We start from the raw sequence: 20414 nt of genomic DNA on the forward strand, positions 1-20414 counted from the left end.
AGGTCGTATTTGCAAAATACTAACGCTAATATCTATTTTCTGATGAATGAAAAAACTGGTTGAAGCGGACCTAGGGGTGGATAAGTTACGGTTTCGAAAAATGCAAAGAGACACTAAGTCGTACTGATATTGAAGAAGGGCAAACTTACGTTAATAGCATTTGTAGAAATAGAGAAAGCATTTAACGATGTGACTAGAATACATTTTTCGAAATTATGATAGGAGCAGGAAAAACGTTATGTACAACTTTTACAGAAAGCAAACTGCAGGACTTTAAAGGGAAGCAGTAGTGGAGAAGGAAATGAAAGTTGTACCTTCTCCCCCTTCGTCAGTCAGCACAATGCATAAGCCATAAACGAAACCAAGAAGAAATCTATGACTCTAATTGAAATTCGTGGAAAAGAAATTAAAACTTTGTTGTTTCCTGACGATATTAGAATTTTGCAGAAACGACAATGGACTTAAGAGCAGTTAGCAATAAATAGTGTCTACTAAGAAGGTTATAAGATGACGTGTGATTATATAATAACAAATTAGGGATTTCCTGAACAAGTTATAGGCACTAAAGGTTATCGACGAACCCCTTCTTATTGGTATCAACAGTTGACATCTACACAAACTGGAGAAAACCAAAGAAGACAATTAAGGAACAAAGGAAGTGGAAGTTGTCAAGGTGTACCTTTCGGAAGACAGCAGTACAATAAGTATTTTGCAAACTCGGATGGAAGAAACATTAGTAAATTTGTAAACGGTAAAAGATTTGGAAGAAGAATGGAAGACTTAAAAGTAACTGTAACAAACATAGCTAATAACTAACGAAATTCAGAGATGAAGAAGAAATACAGGAAAGTTAGAATACAGACACAATAACTGGATATGCATTTAAAGAAAAATAAGAAGTAGACCTACTTAAATAACTACACAAATGAAAGCTATAATTATCACAAAGAGAAAGAAGATGTTAAAATTGTAACTCGGAAAGCATACTCAAAATCATGGGTATACTTTACTAGCAATATAGAGGATGATTTACCAACTTGTTTGTAAAGCGATGAAACACTGAAGCACAGGAGAATGAAATAGGAGAGAGAGAGAGGACACATCTTTATATAAAATTACAGAATATGACGGTGTAGTTCAGACATTACTCGAAATAAATGACACAGGAGGCCTGGGCGATATTAATGTGAGAGAACTGACGCAATCTCTGAAAGCTGCAAAGAATAGGTAAGCCACCGGTGTGGGTTGTATTAATATGGCACTGGGGAAATATGGAGTATTATTCCTCCAGCTACGAGTTATTCACATTTTTAATAAGTGTTGGATAAGTAAGAATGGCCAAAAGCCAAAGTAATGTCTACCTTTCAGAAGTATGAGAAAATATATAACTAAATAGGCATAATAGTCTGGATTCAGTCAATAAATTATGTACCAAAATCATGAAAGCAAGTATAAAAAAGGTTTCAGAAAGGGACCATCAAGTTATCACAATAATTTTGAGTATAATGAGTTAGGAAAAAGACATGAGAAATCAATAAGAAAACCCACTTAGCTTTGTATTTTTTGGAGAGGAATTTGAAATGCGAACAGAGCAATGGCGTGGAGTATAATGACTGAATGAGGTTGTACATCTCACCTCACAAATGCTGTTAAGACTCAATACACAAGCTCTTAAACTGTTATAGACACAAGAAACATTATTGCAAAACCAATTAATGCAATCAGAGAGGAAAGACACGGATTTTGTATTTCTCTGAATGTCTTCAATATGTGCGTAGATGAACAGTAAACGGAAAACGCTGGATAGTAAGGGAATACCGTAAAATGAGATGAATCCCATAAAAAACGGCAGTTTCTTAAAAAATTTGTCCATTTACTGTTGTGATATTGGGATAAAAATTCAGTATGTTAGTTTCACAATCTTTATAATGATATATTAATGTATTACATTATTTATAGTTTGTAACTGCAGTAATTATTTGAAGTTAATTGTTGATCGGTGTCAACTGCTCAGTTGGGGCGAATCCGATCACCATTATATTTTGTATGCAGGTGTGGAATCAGTCTTCCGGTGGACTGAATCCTATCGCTATTTTGATTTTTAAAAAATATATTGCTGTATTTGCAAAAAACTTTTACAATTTTTAAACATAAACTAATATTTACAAGCACATTAAACTTGATATTCTTGCTACAAAAACAATTGCATTCAAGAAATTTGACAAACAAATATTAACTTTTAGTTATTGTATGTCATAATCAATGTGAAAAGTATTTACTCAATGTCATAATCACCTGACACTTCAAAAATAAATTTACCTCGCCTTCTATGTTCTGGAACAACTCTTTTGATAATTTAGACTCTTTCTATCTCAGTTGTATCGTCAATTTCTGGAAAGACAAAATAAACATTACCATCAAGAACATTCTTTCTCAGAAATGTCATTCCATACGTGTATTAGAGATGCTTTCAATTTTACGAATACAAAACCTGAACCTTTTTTCGCAGGAAATTTTACTATGATGAAATCATATTCTTTAATTTCATGCCAATCTTTATCCTGCTCCATGTCCATTTCTTCATTTTCATTTGACTCGTGATGTACTAGGTAACTATTACATGTTCTGGATAGGGACTCCCTACCTGCAGCCCCGTCACTATCATTTACGTTGAAGTCGCTGGTAACAACTCCTTTTCCTGGAGTTAATGATAAATGCTTTGCTTGGTACGGCTTTCCATTTGCTTCATTAGAGCTGACATGTCTCAATTGCATTTCGGAGGTTGCTGCCTAAGAACCTTCTGATAAGCTGGTCCATGTGCATTGTTATTGGTTGCTTCTGAAATCTGTGAAATGACTTTGTCAGGACAGAAAGGAAAAATTCCTGCTTTTCTGAACCCAGATATTACATTTCATTTGAACGTTGTAGCTACACTTGCAAATGTTTTTTTCAACAACCTAGGAAATTCAGATTTTGGCACCACTCCTCTATTTTTCCCTTTTCAGTCATCTAGCACATTTATCCAAGCAAGTTTTAAATGTCTAAAAAGGGCCACATCAAGTGGGTTACACAAATGAGTAGAATTAGGTGGTAGAAGCACAAATTTAATGCCTGTTCCTAGCAAAGTTTAATCACATCATATGACAGATCACTAGAGAGATTGTCACCTGTGATCACTTTAGGTCCCTCTAATTGCCAGGCAAAAGGCAAGACAATTTCAACAAACCATGGTTCAAACATTTTAGGGTCAGACCAACCACTTTGATTCCTATTATAAACTGCACCAATTATGGTCCCTTCAGTCCATCTATCGTAGAGGTGTTTTATCCTATAAACTGTGTATGGTAGGAGGATTGAGCTGTCGGCAGCTGCTGCTTTCATGACAGTGATACTTGACTTAAAAGTATCCACTGTCCCTTCAAGATGTCTTGTGCCTCGCTTCACTATTACTTTCACTTGTCCAGGATCGTCACAACTCCCAGGTTTTTAAGATAATCCGTCACTGATTCCCAGGTAACTGTTGCCTTTGTGCTCTTCACATTTTCACTTACTCTTACCATTATTTCTTTATTTCTTCTACGAAAATATTTTATCCACTCGTGCCCAGGTCGATTGTCACGAAATCTTTTTTCATTCCTCCCTGCTCGATTGAGATATGCCTCAACAATGTCCTTGACATCATTATTCCTGAAAGGAAAAACACATTTCGCACAACACAATAATCCTTCAAACAGCCTTCTTTTCTCACTATTGGTTAACGTTGGTTGGCTGCCTATTTTGTATTTGTACCTTTCCTTGAGTTAGTCATTTAATGTGGTATGGAAATTGCGTATTGCTCTGAAACTTTCTGGGTACTTAATTTTCCTGATTTGACAGCTTTCACCGAATTTAGAAGAAATTCTGGTTTGTAGCTAGATTTCCATGTTGGTTCCAGAACCTTCTGGTATACTCGCATGATCGGATTCAGCCGACAAAAATGCAATTTGGTAATTAGGTCTGTGTATTGACTAAGCAGTATCAGCAATGAACAAATATAAACGAAACTGTATCAGTTAAGACGTTCATATACAAGCAATAACATTCCAACTTACCAGTTACACTTCGGAAGTAACAGGCGCCAGCAGAAGTTTTCCAACTGTTGTGTTGACTACACGAGTGTAGCACAAGAATCACACACCTACTAACAATGCAATTTGTAGGTTGTGCGCACTCCAACACTCCATTATCGTTGATAGATTAGTCAAGAATTCACGGCAATGGTCAGCAGCAATGCAATTCTTAAAATTCTCTGCTCAGTTATCCAAACGTGGAAAAATCTGTAAATGGTCGTACTGACGTCACCTCATCGGATTCATCTCATTTTATGGTACTTTTAAACTATGATACAAGAGTAATGCCATTCTGTACACATATACTTAACTGTGATTCTAGTGAATGAAGATGACATTCAGATGGAAGTCCTCATGTTGTAGCAGACAGCCTCATAACGTAACATAAAATCAACTGCAAGTAGAACGAAACCGATAGTGTTTCGAGGCGTACAACCAGTAAAATCAATAATAGCTTTGAATAATAATATTTTCTAGCAAGCAAACATTTTAAACATCTAGGATGTGACATCATATATGAATTCAGTCATGACGTAGACCAAAAATTAAATACATTTCCTTCCACATACGGAATGATCGTAATAATTAACAAGACAAACCCAGCAAAGAAACCCCGCTTAAATTTTACAAAATCACAGCAGTAACAACTTACGAAAATGAAACATGGGCAACAACAAGGCACCTAAGCGTAGAATACAGAATTAAGAAGAGTGGATGGATGTACAAGAGAATTTCGTAAAAGAAATGAGGGGTATTAGAAAAGATTTAGGGATTTAGGAATATATAACTTAAAAAATAGACTCCTGGTAAAGGCTTTCAATTATAAATACACTGGAAGTAGAAAAGTAGAAATACCACACAAGAGACGGAGTACCGCGACAGGCTATTTGTCTGATACATGATTTAAAGGAGCCGAAACTCAACAAGGGCGATGGAATGTTGTCGAACTAAATCGGGCGACGCTGAGGGAATTTGACAAGGAACAGAGGCACTGAAAGCACTCGATGGCTTTCGTTATTGCGACAGAAAAATACCCAATGAGAACCTAATTAGAGAGAATTTACTCGTAATATGCAGACTGGTAGTAACACGAAAAATGTTTCTAAAAAACAAAAACTGTAACAATTGAATATAATTTTCTCAGGGGGTCTTTATGGAAGTATTTGGATTACGTGTAGCCTTGTACTAAAATGAAACACAAGCAGACCGTACAAGAAGCTGCGATAGACCAACGTTGATAACTTCAGAATCTAACTGTGGAAAATAGAAGTTTGTGACACAACTATAGCGTAACAAAAAATCTACTGATCAGACGTGATCTGAGACATCAAGTAATCGCCAGTTTGCTAATGGAAGGAGCTGCTTATGTATGGGTGAGGGAGGGGGTTCGAATTGTTCCAATAAATGCAGATACTCTTCTCATCTCGTCAAATACTGAAAAAGTCTATATGAGTCTTTTAACGGGTAAGGTAAAGGCGAGGATAGTTATAATGATGATTGTAACTTTCTTTGGGAATAAAACATCGAAGAAAGTAGATCGCTTTCCAAAGTTTCATGTGGAGAATTTCGTTAAGAGCTACTAAATATAAGTTTAATCCAAACGAAACATAATACTTACTCAAAGCGGTTCATGGCTAGCTGTTAAAATCATTCGAAAGATTGCCTTTCATAAAACAGAGTAGCAACAGGATGTATACAGACACACGATGAGACAAATATAGAGATGGAAAGGAAGAAGCAGACATTTCAGAAGACCACAGGTATTACGTAATGAAACGATACTTTGCCTCCAAGTAGTAGAGAAATCCTTGAGATTATAGGAAATGGCTATGGTACAGGAGGAAGACTGTCGTATAGCCGTGGAGAAAGACTGTTGTTAGTCGTCTTCTGCATGGTTAGCTTTTCAACCACTGAATGACTTCTCCTGATCCCAGAATTTCACCAATATTACAATTTTCTACTGTGATTACCCATATGCATTAAGGAAAGAGATTTCTTTGTTTCAAAAATAATGTGGTACAACCACAGATAAAGTGAATAATGTATTACGTGTTTGGGCTTCCACCGGCAGTCTTCTGATCAAAGGACCGATGCCGTTGTTCACTCTGTCTTATGAGCTGAAGATGGCTGAAAGCGATAATTGCGTACTGAAGTGGTGTACGATCGTGAGGGAATACACAAACTGTTTCAAGATAAGCGTCTCAGCATTCACTTGCGTCACCAAAACGAAAAATGGTTCAAATGGCTCTGAGCACCATGTGACTTAACTTCTGAGGTCATCAGTCCCCTAGAACTTAGAACTACTTAAACCTAACCAACCTAAGGACATCACACACATCCATGCCCGGGGCAGGATTCGAACCTGCGACCGTAGCGGTCATGCCGTTCCATGCTATAGCGCCCAGAACCGCTCGGCCACTCCGGCCGGCGTCACCAATACGACTCAAATATACTTTTTTCCAAGAAGATATTTTTTGTTGCTTAATTAGACGCAAATTGGAAATTTGTGGTAAGATCCTATGGGACTAAACTGCTGAGTTCATCGGTCTGTAGGCTTACACACAACTTAATCTAACTTAAACTAACTTACGCTAAGGACACCACACACACCCATGGAGCCTCGCGAACTGTGGCGAATGACCGCGCGGCTACCCCGTGCGGCAATGAGACGCATTATTGATCATTCTGTGAGTTTTATAGTACAATATCTCCGAGTGGATCAGATTGGGAAATGAAAGTAACGATCTTTTTCTTTGGGCCCAGAACATCCAAATTTTTATCCGCCGATTCCAGTGATGTAGCGAATATGGTAGAAAGGCTTAAAGATTCAATGAAGGGGCCGGAGGAAGATATTACTAAACCTCAATTTAGTAAGGACTAGGCTTATCACGTTATCTGATGTGTTTTCAACGTACGGTGCGCTGATGACGAAGAGCTCACAACAATATAATTCGTTTTGTCTTGTTTTGTTTACGTTCTTATGTTTTAGAACGGCGCATAAATCTAGTACATTCTCAGATATCAGTGGTACAGGCTGCTTGGATCTTATCAGACAGATCCGCTTTAATTCTGTGCAGCAATAACTTTCGGTAAAAATCCACCGTTGAAACATCATAAACGATTGCTTTTCCAAGAACGTCGATGCAGATTAAAGTGACATGACTGGGAGAAAGGTGTGCTGACTGCACGCTCCTCCTATCCGCATCCTAACTGAGGATGACACGGCGGTCGGATGACCCCGATGGGCCAGTTGTAGCCTGAAGACGGAGTGTGCTTTGCTTGCTTCATATCTATTGATTACTGTCATATTTATTCCCGGACATTTGTTTCTTAGTTAGCGTACTCTATCTAGGATCCTCTACAATTCATATATGTTGACTCGGAGTCGATTGTTTTTCGATGCAATGCATCAAATGTTTGCTATCGGCGCTACGACATCTCGAAATATATATCGACGTCTGTAGCAAAACTATTGTTTCGAAACAAATCGACTACACTGTTTATAATACCAGGACGCCACCGTGCATATCGATGCACCGTCAACAACCGGGTCGACTGACACATTATTATGGGCTATGCGTCACGTTGTGGTTATAGCTGTGCGAGGTGCCGGGGCAAGCAGTGTATTTAACACTAAATTCTTCTAGAATCTACATATGTAAATGATGCTCTAAGCACCCCCTATTCTAACTCCGACTTTTGCTGTTGCACATGGATTAAAAAATATACGCGAACTGACTGTAATCAACCCTGCAAGTGGAGTAGAAAAGAGTTTGGCACCTGCAATAATTTAATTTGATAAATAAGTTAAATAAAGGAAGGTTTCATTAACGTAGTGGGAAATGATGGGTTTCTCTACCGATTAACAGAATGAAAGTTCTGTCCAAAATAACAATATGATTTATTAAGACTAAACACAAAATAATAAACAAAAACACATGAAACATTTATAATACATCAAATTGGCTCAAATTGGATACTCAAACAAACGCTGTGAAGGTGAAGTTGTCCCTAAACTAGATTGTGAGGTTTATGACGAAGTGGTGTGTGGAGCCAATTCCTTGCCACTCAAATTTTAAGAGAGACACACAGCTAACCCAACATTAATTGCTGCTACTCAAGACAGAACAAAGTTAGAAAAAGACGAACAGGCGCGCTCTGCTGAGCTCTGATTATCACCTAGGAAAATCCCTATCTGCTGGTGCTGCAGACATACATTACCAAACTGTCTTCTTAACTGCCAGAACACGATCTGGCGTACTGGAGGCGATGGCTGGTTGCTTCGACGTCCTCGACCGAAAGGCGAGAGCCGACTCTCCACAAGAGCACCCGTACAGGCCGAACACACAACATTCCCGTCCCCACGACAGTGGCCGTGGTTAAACGTTCCAATCAGCAACTCGAAATCCGGCGGAAAATTCCACTCTATTGCCGGAGCACTACCATTCCACCAATGGAGATTCTTGGCGCCAATTTCTGCGCTGATTTTGCTACGTCACGGAGCTATGCCCTGGGCAAGCCAATCACAGTTACTATTTTTCAGAAAGCGCGGGAATTTTCCCGCCACAACTGCCTGGGTATACAAGTCATTCCCACGCCTCGCTGGTAGCCCGCCAGAAAGTGTTTTTGCTAAGTTTCTGCGAAGTAACGGAACCTCTGGCCAGCCGCTGCTTCAGGACCCTGCGGGCGTGTCTCTTGACAATGTCGGCGTCTGGAAAGCATTCACTCGACCCCCTCACACTCGTCGGCTTAACCCTCTCGAGATCCGCAGAGCCCGCCTGTCACCGGACCACCTGGGTGACGAGAGACGCTGCGTGGGAAGTCGGCGTGTGAAGGAATAGCAACTTTTCACCGCATGCAATTAGAGACGATAATCGTAAGATAGAAATATGAGAGGGGGCTCATGCCACCTCTCAACTGTATCAAGACATACCAGACGGGCCAAAACTGATGCACGAAAATCGGTCGGAAGTCGGATACCTGTTCAGAAGGAATAATATATCACCTGATGACATTAAGTACTGCCTTTAGAGGCGAAAATATTTAGTTATTCGGTTGTACTTTACTAACACGCTTATTCCAGCACACATTGCTGTAAATATGAATGAACTATCAAAATTCAGAAAAATGTATGGTTCTCGTTTCTGTTTCTTACCTTCGTTTTCGTTTGACACAAGCGGATTTAGCCAAGAGATTGGTTCGATTGAAGTGATGCATGAAATAAACTAGTAGCTGAACTGCCTGTGCCATGACCTCTCAGAGTGCCGAAACCGATTAAATACAACGAAAGGAATATGAATTTAGGTTTTCCCACTCGAACAGGAAAAAAAATAAAAAAAGAAATCGGAATATCACATATATCCGAGATTATAACCACATATTTTCAATTCGAAGTATCGATAGTACGCATTGGGTGGTTTTCACACATCGATATATACTATCCATCCCTAATAGGGTTACACTATAGTACCAGATTCGTTTAGTAAGGATGCCTCAGTTCGAATCTTAACTGGAAACGAAGGGGAAAAGGAAATCTGGTGAAAGTCTGCATATGCAGAACGGTTGCGTAATCATAACTGTTAAGGCGTTCACAGTCTGCCATAAACGACATAGAAAGACCATGAAAACGACAATAGTCATCACGTGACCCTTCACTCTCAGCCCGTAACATAGCCACAACGAAAATAGCGGTGGGTGTCGCTTATGTATGTTTTCACTACGTATTACATAATTCAGTAGCCCAGCGTTTAGTCTAAGCTGTTGAAACTTTTGTAAAAGCATCAGTCCTTTTAAAAGAAAACTACCATTCCCAGTAATGAACAGTTGCAAATAACGAAGTCTCACACAGCGTCAGAATTGGATACAAGTAAATAGCTATTCTCTACACAAACATATCACTCGCTCTATGGTATCAGGCTACTATGTCTCCAGAACAAAATAAGAATCTTTGAAACAATATATATCGATGTCTTAGACCCCGTTCTGTGCACAGAAAAAATTCTTACATTTGGGAAGTAATGCGGCATGAATGAACCAAATTAGGATGCCTTGATCTGTATGCAACATTCACGTTTTCTATTGTGGATTTAACCTATGTCTTAACAACTCCATCTGGAATCTCATTGACATGAGTAAAGTTGTCTTCAGTGATGAGTACCGCTTCGAACTGAGCGCTGATGACAAGCGAAGACGTGACTGGAGACGTCGCGGACACAGGTGGGACACATACCTGACTGTCGCTCGCCGTATGGCCCAACAGCTGGAAGTTACTGTCTTGGTTGCCATTTCGTTTCACTGCAGGACCCCATCGGTTGTCATCGGCGGCACCCTTGCAGCACAGCGGTACGTCGACGATTTATACGCCCAGTTTTGTTGACTTTCAGGGCAAGCCATCCCGAGCTTTTATTTCAGAAAGATAATGCCCGCCCGCACACGGCGAGAGTTTCTACTATCTGTCTTTGTGCTTGCGAAACCCTACACGGGTCATCATGGTCGCCGTACCTCTCCCCAACTCAGAACTTTTGGAGCATTACAGGCAGGCCCTAAAAACAGCTCGGGATTTTGACAGTCTAAGACGGCAATTGTACAGAATATGGCACGATATACCTCAGACGGACGTCGAAAAACTCTGCCAATTAATGCCACCTCACTAACTGCTTGCATATGGGCCAGAGGTACACTTAATCAATCTCTGAACTTCTTTCTTCTCAATAAATCATCCAATATTTCTGAAATTGTATCCATCTGTTTGGCTGTACATGTCCATCCATCCTTGATTCTGTATTCTACGTTTAGGCGCCTTCTTGTTACCCATGATTCACTTCCGTAAGTTGTTACTGCTGTGGTTTTGTAAAACTTCAGTGGGGTTTGTTTGTTGGGTTTGTTCTGCTAAATTTTTACGATCATTCCATATGTGGAAGGAAATGTATTTACTTTTTGGTCTATGTCATGGCTGTATTCAAATATGATTTCGCATCCTAAATAATTAAAATGTTGGCTTGCTAGAAAATATTTTTGTTGAAAGCTACTACTGATATTACTGGTTGTATGCCTCCAAATGCAATCAGTTTTGTTATACTTGCAGTTGATTTTATGTTACATTATGAGGCTGTCTGCTACAACATGAGGACAGCCATCCGAACGTCGTCTTCATTCGCTACGATCATAGTTAAGTATATGTGTGTAGAATGACGTTAGTCTTGTATCATAGTTTAAAAGTACTTTAATATGAGATGAATCCGATCAGGTGGCGTCAGTCCGATCATTTACAGGGGTTCTCCACGTTAGGATAACTGAGCGTAGAATTTTAAGAATTACATTGCAGCTGACCATTGTCGTGAATTCATGACTGATCTATCAACAACAATGGAGTGTTGGAGTGCGCGCAGCCAACAAATCGCATTGTTAGTAGGTGTGTGATTCTTGAGCTACACTCGTGTAGTCATCACAACAGTGCGAAAACTTCTGCTGGTGCCTGTTACTTCCGAAGTGCAACTGGTAAGCTGCAATGTTCTTGCTTGCACATGAACGTCTTAAGTGATGGATTTTCGTGCTAGTCGTTTAATCATTTCTTGGTGGGTCACTTTTTGCCTTCGAGAGTACGTAATCAATTCATTAGGCTCAGAATGTTACTGTGAAGAAACTGCTATATATTTTTAGAACTAATGATATAACATATTGACAGTTAGGTCACAATTCGTCGGTCGTGTTCAATCTTGTACCCTGAATCAGAAAAAGCTCTCTTACCATAGAACATGTGATAACAGCAAATGAACTAAGTTTCTGTAATGTCTTAACAGTTATAACTGGCTTTAAAATGGATATTCGAGTTACTTTCCAATTTTTTCCGCTTCAAAACGTATTTAATTTGTAATTAGTTTTTGATCATACTTCTGTTTCATTTGATTTTACTTAGTAATTAGAGATGTAGAGCAACAATTTAATAAAGAGGACAATATAATACACTATAACGCTTTTAAAAGGTAATAGAATATTTGTTCCCACGTTCTACCTTGGAACATGTGTTCACATATGGAAAACCTTAATTTTCCGGAGCTGGTGTCGTATTTTCAGAAAACGACTACTGCACATAAAGAGTGAATTCTATCATTTAAACATGGAATAAGAACATATATTAAACTTCTAATAGAGAGCTGGCTCGAAGCGGAAGTCTGAAAAGTAGAAGAAGGTATAACACTCTACTCTAATGTTGAACCATTTCTACCACAGTACTTCACCGAAGTTATTGACTCCTAGTCGTATTTCCTGCAATCTTTAAGTGGATAACATAGTTCTGACACAATCCTGAAAACCTTAGACGCAGAAAATATTGATTCCTATCCATCCTAAAACTTCCTCACGAATGTTGTAACTTTCTTGCCAGGAATGGTTTTAGTTTTGATTAGTATTAACAGTAAAAACACTCATCTACTTTGAGAATTGCATTTTCCAAGATATATTTCAAACCCTGTCTCGTTTAAAGAAAGGCGGGAAGAAAACCAAGCTCTATATTGCCAGACCAGGATGTTAACAATCGAATACTAATACGGCGTCTTACCAACGCTCCGCGTCTCCTTTTCAATGTGTGCCCATTGTTTTGTACTAAACAATGGGAAACGAAATACAGATATTTGTAAGTAAACGCGACAAATACAAAGAGAGACAGTAGGACACTGATTCCAAAATTGTACGAACACAAAGACTAAAACATTTAGAACGTATTCTAAGAATTTTTCGTAAACGGAATAATAAAAAGGTTTCCAGTCTCTCACATTATCGAAGAAAATATGTTACAGTGTTCCACCATTGATTAATTATCAATAAAACAGAAGACGATATCATTGCCACATGCTTCACTGCAGTCACTCTAGTTGCTAAAGCATTTTTCGAAGGAAGTCCCCTTAGAGTCCTTCTCGCTATCTCCCCTTCTTCTGTCTTGCTGAATGTGTGACCGCCAATTTTGTAGCTGTAAGATAATTGTCAATAATAACGTTGCTATTAGTCAAAACGACGTATTATTTTACTAAAAATGTATCTGAAACATTATTTATTATCTGTACAGATTTATTGTATGTTTCGGCAGCTTAATGCTGTTGGCATGTGAAAGTTTCGTGATGTGTCGATTACGGACCGTCAGCGTGCTATCATACGCATATTTGTATTTTTTCGCTTAGCACCTACAATTTAAACTGTTCATTATACCAAATTAGATTACACTCGCAGCACACTGTAACATACAACCATTATCGCATTGTGCTGTATTTTAACACGATCAACCATCACACAACTTATCACTCTCCTGCCATCATCTCTGTGCCTAATTTCTTCATATCAGGGAACTTAAGGGGCAACAGAGTACAGAATCAGTGGGAGTTTTTCTTAAATTCTATCAATACCGCTATTAAATATTAACGTTTCCACTTCCAATGTACCTACTGTGTCTCTTCTCCACCTCAGAATAGTCAGCATGCTGAGGTAAACGCATGTTCCGGCATTTCGATTTTAATGTGGCCTCTCCCATGTACATATATTTTCTTAAAGAACCACATGATGTACTTAGTGTTGAACTTATTTCCTTTCCTGATGCAGCTAGACAAATCATATCAGAGTGCTGATTATTTTACAAGGTTATGACTAGGAAGGTATGCAAGATGAACCAATATGCGCAATAGAGAAAGACATATTGGCAACCCTGCAGTCACATGTACAACAGGCATCAGGTAACTTTGTACATTAATGTGTGCCTCATCTGCACAGTTAGTGCACTCGTTAGAATTGCGGCAGGAAAGAGCATTATGTTATAAAAAGAGGCTTTGAGTTCTCATCGTAATACATGAAGGAATAGTTAAATTGGTAATGGAGGGAAATGTCGGGAACAAACTGTTGTGGAAGACCAAGGCTTCACAGTAGCAACAAGGTTCAAATGGCTGCAGGCTGCAGCAGTTATGTAGTCATAGGAAGGCTAGCAAAAGAGAGACTATCACTGCATCAAACCAACATTCTGGCTGGTGGCTACAACAGCAACATGACAATAATCTATTTAACAGTTAATCAACTAAGGTTTCTCCTTTTTATTTCCTTGTGCAGATTCCTTTACGAAACACTGTATATCAACGGTCAGGAACAATAAAACGTCTTAAAATTGATAATCATTTTTGGTGGCCATCACAAGTCACACACAAAAGAAAATAGCTCCGAGCACTATGGGACTTAACATTTTTGCTGCTATGTAGCAGAATTCCTTGACTTCATCTACTTTGTGATCACCAACCCTAATATTAAGTTCTGCACCGTTCTCATTTCTGATAATTCTCATTACTTTCGTCTTTCTTTCATTTTCTCTCAATCTATGTTCTGTACTCTGTCTTGACCTTTTCTTTTATTTCTGTTGTTGCTTCTCCAATGACTGCATCCCTGTATTATACCACTTTTAATCCGAGCACTTCGTTGCTGGTCTTCTAGTCTTATTGTTCCCACTTCGTTCTTGTACATATTGAATACTACTGGTGTTTCCCAATAGCTTACCCCTATTTTTTTTACAATTTAGAAAAAATTGCACACTTTGACGCAGTCGAATGCTTTCTCCAGGTCAACAAATATTATGAATATGTGTTGACTTTTCTTTAGTCTTCCTTCCACTGTGAGCCGCTATGTCAGAACTAGCTCTCTGCTGCCTTTTCCTTTTCTAACGCCCAACTGATCGTCATCTTACATGTCAATTTCATTTTCCATTCTTCTGGAAGTTATCCCTGTCACCAGCTTGGATGTGTGGGCTGTTATGCTGACAGCGCGATAATTCTCACTCTTTTCAGATCTTGCAATTTTCAGAATTGTGTGAATGATGTTTTCCCGAAAACCACATGGTATGTCGCCAGACTCCTAAATTCTACACACCATCATGAACAGTCGTTTTTGTTGTAGCGGCCCCTTATTAGTTCGAGGGCCTGCACAACCGACATGCAAGACGGGTTGCCGACCTCCTTGCAGGAGCTTGGAGAGAGACATCGCCAGCTGGTATAAACAATAACAGGATTTCCAAATAAACATGGAACTACTACTCAAGACAACATGTGATACTATTCCACCAATTGGAACTCATAAGATGCATGTAGCACTCCACCCAACTGGCTTTATAAGCATGCCCAGACAGTCAGACCGGCAGTGTTTACCCACCACCAGAAACAGCCCTGACCAGTACTTGTGCTAGCCCTAGCATTGTATAGACTCGCTGTCGCATTGTAGTAGCACGTTATATTTTGTTATTAGTAGAGTAGATTTTGGTCAGTATTTTCTTCCATTGTCTTGTTTACCTAGTCTGCCACCACAAGAGTTGTGGGGTTTTCTTGTTGTTCTCGCTTTTGAAACTTAGTGTATGCCAAGAAGGTGTTTTTTCTTTAATTATAATAAAGTGAGTTCAAATTGACTGTTAGTTCTTTCCTACCAACCACAGTACACAACAGTTATTGGCGATGAGGATAAAGGTTTCATTTTCGAAAGAGATGGCCCCCTGTGAGGAACTGCAATCCTTGGTGGAAACTCTACAGCAGATTCAGGCAGCGCTCATGCGTTCATAACTTCGCCATCACTCACCAGCGTGGCAAGAAGTAGCTCATAGAGTTGATTCCATTGTAGGTAAACTGAACACTTTGCACATGGCTCCACCGATGTTGACAGCTCTCGGAAGATCTGTTAAACCATGGTCAAATTATGTCGAATGGTTGGAACAACATTTACTGGCACATAGGATCCAAGACGAAAATCAGAGTCAGGCCTTTTTTTTTTTTTTAGCAACACGTGTTTCGTTTAGTTTAACAACTGAACAATGAGCAGTCCCCTCACAATCTCTTATTTATCATATGAAGGGCTGCCTTTTTGAGTACTTTGACGCACAGATACATTTCACCTTCACCTGTCAGACTTTCTTTCCTTGTCGAAAGTCACCAGGTCAGACTAATCAGGACTGGATTACGACGCTCCAGGGTCTCTCCTGCGACTGGAAATTCCAGTGCGCCAAAGTTGCATGCAAGCAGTCTTATGCCTCTGGGTTTATTCGTGATATGGTGGTGTTTCATGCACCAGATGAGGGTCTTCGAACTGATATTTTGATGCCGATCATTCATGAGATTGAACAGTCTCGTTGATCCATTTGTCCTTTCCGTGACAGGAGGTCTTTCACCTGGCTTCCATCCTGTCTGGACTGTTTCTGGACTCACGAAGGCCGAGCCAGATGCCTGGTTTGCAGCTGAGTGGGCCATATCGCCGTGGTGTTTCAGGCTTTGCAGAAACATTGCATAGATGCCGCGCTTCCTGCGGACGCACAGGCTTCTCACCAATCGTCACCTCAATACCTGGAAGCCTCGCATTCCATTGACAGCAAAGTATTATCAGCATTCCCCAGTCAAGTGCCTGTTTTCTCCTCACCTTGGAGATCGCACATATTCTGGTGGTCTTCTAAACTGACATGGCATCATCTGTTTCTATTGCGTAGGGTACCACGTACCAATGCTTGGGCTCACTAGATTTATCCCCATACGCTCGCACCTTGTGCAGTTTCAGTAATCACTCTCTCAGTCGATGGCGTCTATTCCACAAAAATCTCTTACAACAGTCGTTCCTCCACCGCTTAGTTTTTGGTGGTCGGATCCCCCGGCACTACTAACCTTCTGTTTGTGGACATTTGTGGCCGTCTGGGTTTATCAGTGCAGGATTCCTTCATCGGATACCCTCTTTGCCCCATTGCTCAGCAAATACGAAACGTTTGTGCAGTTTCAGTAATCACTCTCTCAGTCGATGGCGTTTTTTCCACAAAAATCTCTTACAACAGTCGTTCCTCCACCGCTCAGTTTTTGGTGGTCGGATCCCCCGGCACTACTAACCTTCTGTTTGTGGACATTTTTGGCCGTCTGGGTTTATCAGTGCAGGATTCCTTCATCGGATACCCTCCTTGCCCCATTGCTCAGCAAATACGAAACGTTGTTCTCATCCTCCACACCATGGGTGAAGGGTTTTACCGCGCATGTTCAGCTTCTTCCCTCTGCTGTTCCTCGTTTTTATAAGGCCAGCCCGGTTCCCTTTGCTCTCTGAATCCTTTTTGCCACCTCGCACAGCCGCTGGGCGACGCCTATCTTGATAGGCATGTCCTCTCCCGTCAGTGGATGACATACTCACACTTCTTGCGGGCAGGACCTTTTACGCCTAAATTGATTTGAGCGATGCTTATTGGCAGCAGATCCTAGTCATCAATACTCCGTGTGGCCTTTTCCAGTACAACCGCCTCCCCCTGCAATTTTCTACTGTTATTTGGGATTCCTCAGAAGCCAGGTGCCCGGTGCGGCCAATTATCTAGACGAAGTCATCGTCGGTGGCTTATCCGCTGTGGACCTCGCGGACAAGCTAGATCGGCTGTTTGGGGCTTTTTTCTGATGGTAACTGCATTGCCAGAAGGAAAAGTGTGATTTTTTGCGGGAGAGGTCGGTTATCTCGGGCTCACGATTGATGCCTGCGGCACACACGCATCTAAGGAATATTTCGAGGTGATTCATCACCTGCCTCCTCCCACCAATGTGAAGCAATTAAATCTATCCTTCGTCAAATCAACTATTATGGGCGTTTTATACCCCACGCCGCCAGGACATCGTCACCCCTCATTGGGTTACTGCACAATGGTGCACGTTGGGTGTAGGACACAGCGATTGAGAAGGCTTCCACATGTCCCAAGTCTGCACTCTCCCGCCCTCCTTGTAGGCCACTTACGATCCTCCTCTGCCTCTCATCGCCGCCCCCGATGCCTCCGACTATGGCCTGGGTGCAGTCCTCTCCCAAGTCGTCGACAGCGTTGAGAGGCCGGTACCTTTGGCGTCAAAAAAATTCACCTATGCTCAAACCAAATATAGTCAAATTAAAAAGAAAACATTAGAGCTGGTTTTCGCCCTGACGAAATTCCACCATTTCGTGTATGGTCGTCATTTCACTCTGCAGAACGACTACAAACCTGTGGTTTCATTCTTTCACCCAGATGCGGCAGTGCTACCTGGATGGCCCTCTGCCTCCAGAGTTGGGCGCTCTTTCTGGTGATGTTCGACTTTGATAGTGTCTATTGCACCTCTGAACGGCACACCAACGCAGATTTTCAGTCCTGGCTGCCTGCCACGGCAGACTGTGAGTTTGATGGCTCACCCTTGGTTTGTTTCCATGTGGAACTGGACGTGGACGCAGCTCTGGACGCGCTTCCATTGGATACCGATACAGTCCGGCATGCCACTGCTCAGGATCAGACACTGCAAGCTCTCCGCCGCCACATTACTGAGTTTTAGCCTACCAGCCTTTGTAGAGTCCATGATGCTGAGGACCAGCATTTTTGGCATCATCAGCACAGTCTATTTTTCCACAGAATCGCCATCCTTTTGCAAAGAGATCCCAGTGTTCCCCAGGTGGTCATAATACATGCGCTGCGCCGCCAAGTCCTCGATCTCCTCCAACCAGGCCATTGGGGGCATCGTCCTCACCAAACAGCTGGCCTGGCGACACCTTTATTGGCGTGGTTTGGGTAAAGACATTGCCTCCCTGGTGTCATCCTGCACTACATGCCTATCACGCCAGGCAGCATAACCTCGCCTGTACTTTTTGTGGCTGGATGCGGCTGCTCCATGGGAACATCTCCATTTGGAATGAGATTTTCACTCTGCAGCGGAGTGTGCACTGATATGAAACTTCCTGGCAGATTAAAACTGTGTGCCCGACCGAGACTCGAACTCGGGACCTTTGCCTTTCGAGGGCAAGTGCTCTACCAACTGAGCTACCGAAGCACGACTCACGCCCGGTACTCACAGCTTTACTTCTGCCAGTACCTCGTCTCCTACCTTCCAAACTTTACAGAAGCTCTCCTGCGAACCTTGCAGAACTAGCACTCCTGAAAGAAAGGATATAGCGGAGACATGGCTTAGCCACAGCCTGGGGGATGTTTCCAGAATGAGATTTTCACTCTGCAGCGGAGTGTGCGCTGATATGAAACTTCCTGGCAGATTAAAACTGTGTGCCCGACCGAGACTCGAACTCGGGACCTTTGCCTTTCGCGGGCAAGTGCTCTACCAACTGAGCTACCGAAGCACGACTCACGCCCGGTACTCACAGCTTTACTTCTGCCAGTACCTCGTCTCCTACCTTCCAAACTTTACAGAAGCTCTCCTGCGAACCTTGCAGAACTAGCACTCCTGAAAGAAAGGATATAGCGGAGACATGGCTTAGCCACAGCCTGGGGGATGTTTCCAGAATGAGATTTTCACTCTGCAGCGGAGTGTGCGCTGATATGAAACTTCCTGGCAGATTAAAACTGTGTGCCCGACCGAGACTCGAACTCGGGACCTTTGCAAAGGAAGTTTCATATCAGCGCACACTCCGCTGCAGAGTGAAAATCTCATTCTGGAAACATCCCCCAGGCTGTGGCTAAGCCATGTCTCCGCTATATCCTTTCTTTCAGGAGTGCTAGTTCTGCAAGGTTCGCAGGAGAGCTTCTGTAATGTTTGGAAGGTAGGAGACGAGGTACTGGCAGAAGTAAAGCTGTGAGTACCGGGCGTGAGTCGTGCTTCGGTAGCTCAGTTGGTAGAGCACTTGCCCGCGAAAGGCAAAGGTCCCGAGTTCGAGTCTCGGTCGGGCACACAGTTTTAATCTGCCAGGAAGTTTCATATCAGCGCACACTCCGCTGCAGAGTGAAAATCTCATTCTGGAAACATCCCCCAGGCTGTGGCTAAGCCATGTCTCCGCTATATCCTTTCTTTCAGGACTGCTAGTTCTGCAAGGTTCGCAGGAGAGCTTCTGTAAAGTTTGGAAGGTAGGAGACGAGGTACTGGCAGAAGTAAAGCTGTGAGTACCGGGCGTGAGTCGTGCTTCGGTAGCTCAGTTGGTAGAGCACTTGCCCGCGAAAGGCAAAGGTCCCGAGTTCGAGTCTCGGTCGGGCACACAGTTTTAATCTGCCAGGAAGTTTCATATCAGCGCACACTCCGCTGCAGAGTGAAAATCTCATTCTGGAAACATCCCCTAGGCTGTGGCTAAGCCATGTCTCCGCTATATCCTTTCTTTCAGGAGTGCTAGTTCTGCAAGGTTCGCAGGAGAGCTTCTGTAAAGTTTGGAAGGTAGGAGACGAGGTACTGGCAGAAGTAAAGCTGTGAGTACCGGGCGTGAGTCGTGCTTCGGTAGCTCAGTTGGTAGAGCACTTGCCCGCGAAAGGCAAAGGTCCCGAGTTCGATTCTCGGTCGGGCACACAGTTTTAATCTGCCAGGAAGTTTCATCTCCATTTGGATTTCACATCGC

General features: G+C 41.7%; 2 non-coding genes across 2 annotated transcripts; one reads left to right on the plus strand and one right to left on the minus strand.

The window, feature by feature from the left end:
- Positions 1–18839: 18839 nt before the first annotated feature.
- On the minus strand, positions 18840–18914 carry Trnas-cga (transfer RNA serine (anticodon CGA)). Its single transcript has one exon. It is a non-coding gene; the product is annotated as a tRNA-Ser (tRNA).
- A 1375-nt stretch (positions 18915–20289) lies between these two features.
- Positions 20290–20364, plus strand: Trnas-cga (transfer RNA serine (anticodon CGA)). Its single transcript has one exon. It is a non-coding gene; the product is annotated as a tRNA-Ser (tRNA).
- Positions 20365–20414: the final 50 nt, after the last annotated feature.

Source organism: Schistocerca serialis, chromosome 2, assembly GCF_023864345.2.
Source record: "Schistocerca serialis cubense isolate TAMUIC-IGC-003099 chromosome 2, iqSchSeri2.2, whole genome shotgun sequence".
NCBI lineage: Eukaryota > Metazoa > Arthropoda > Insecta > Orthoptera > Acrididae > Schistocerca > Schistocerca serialis.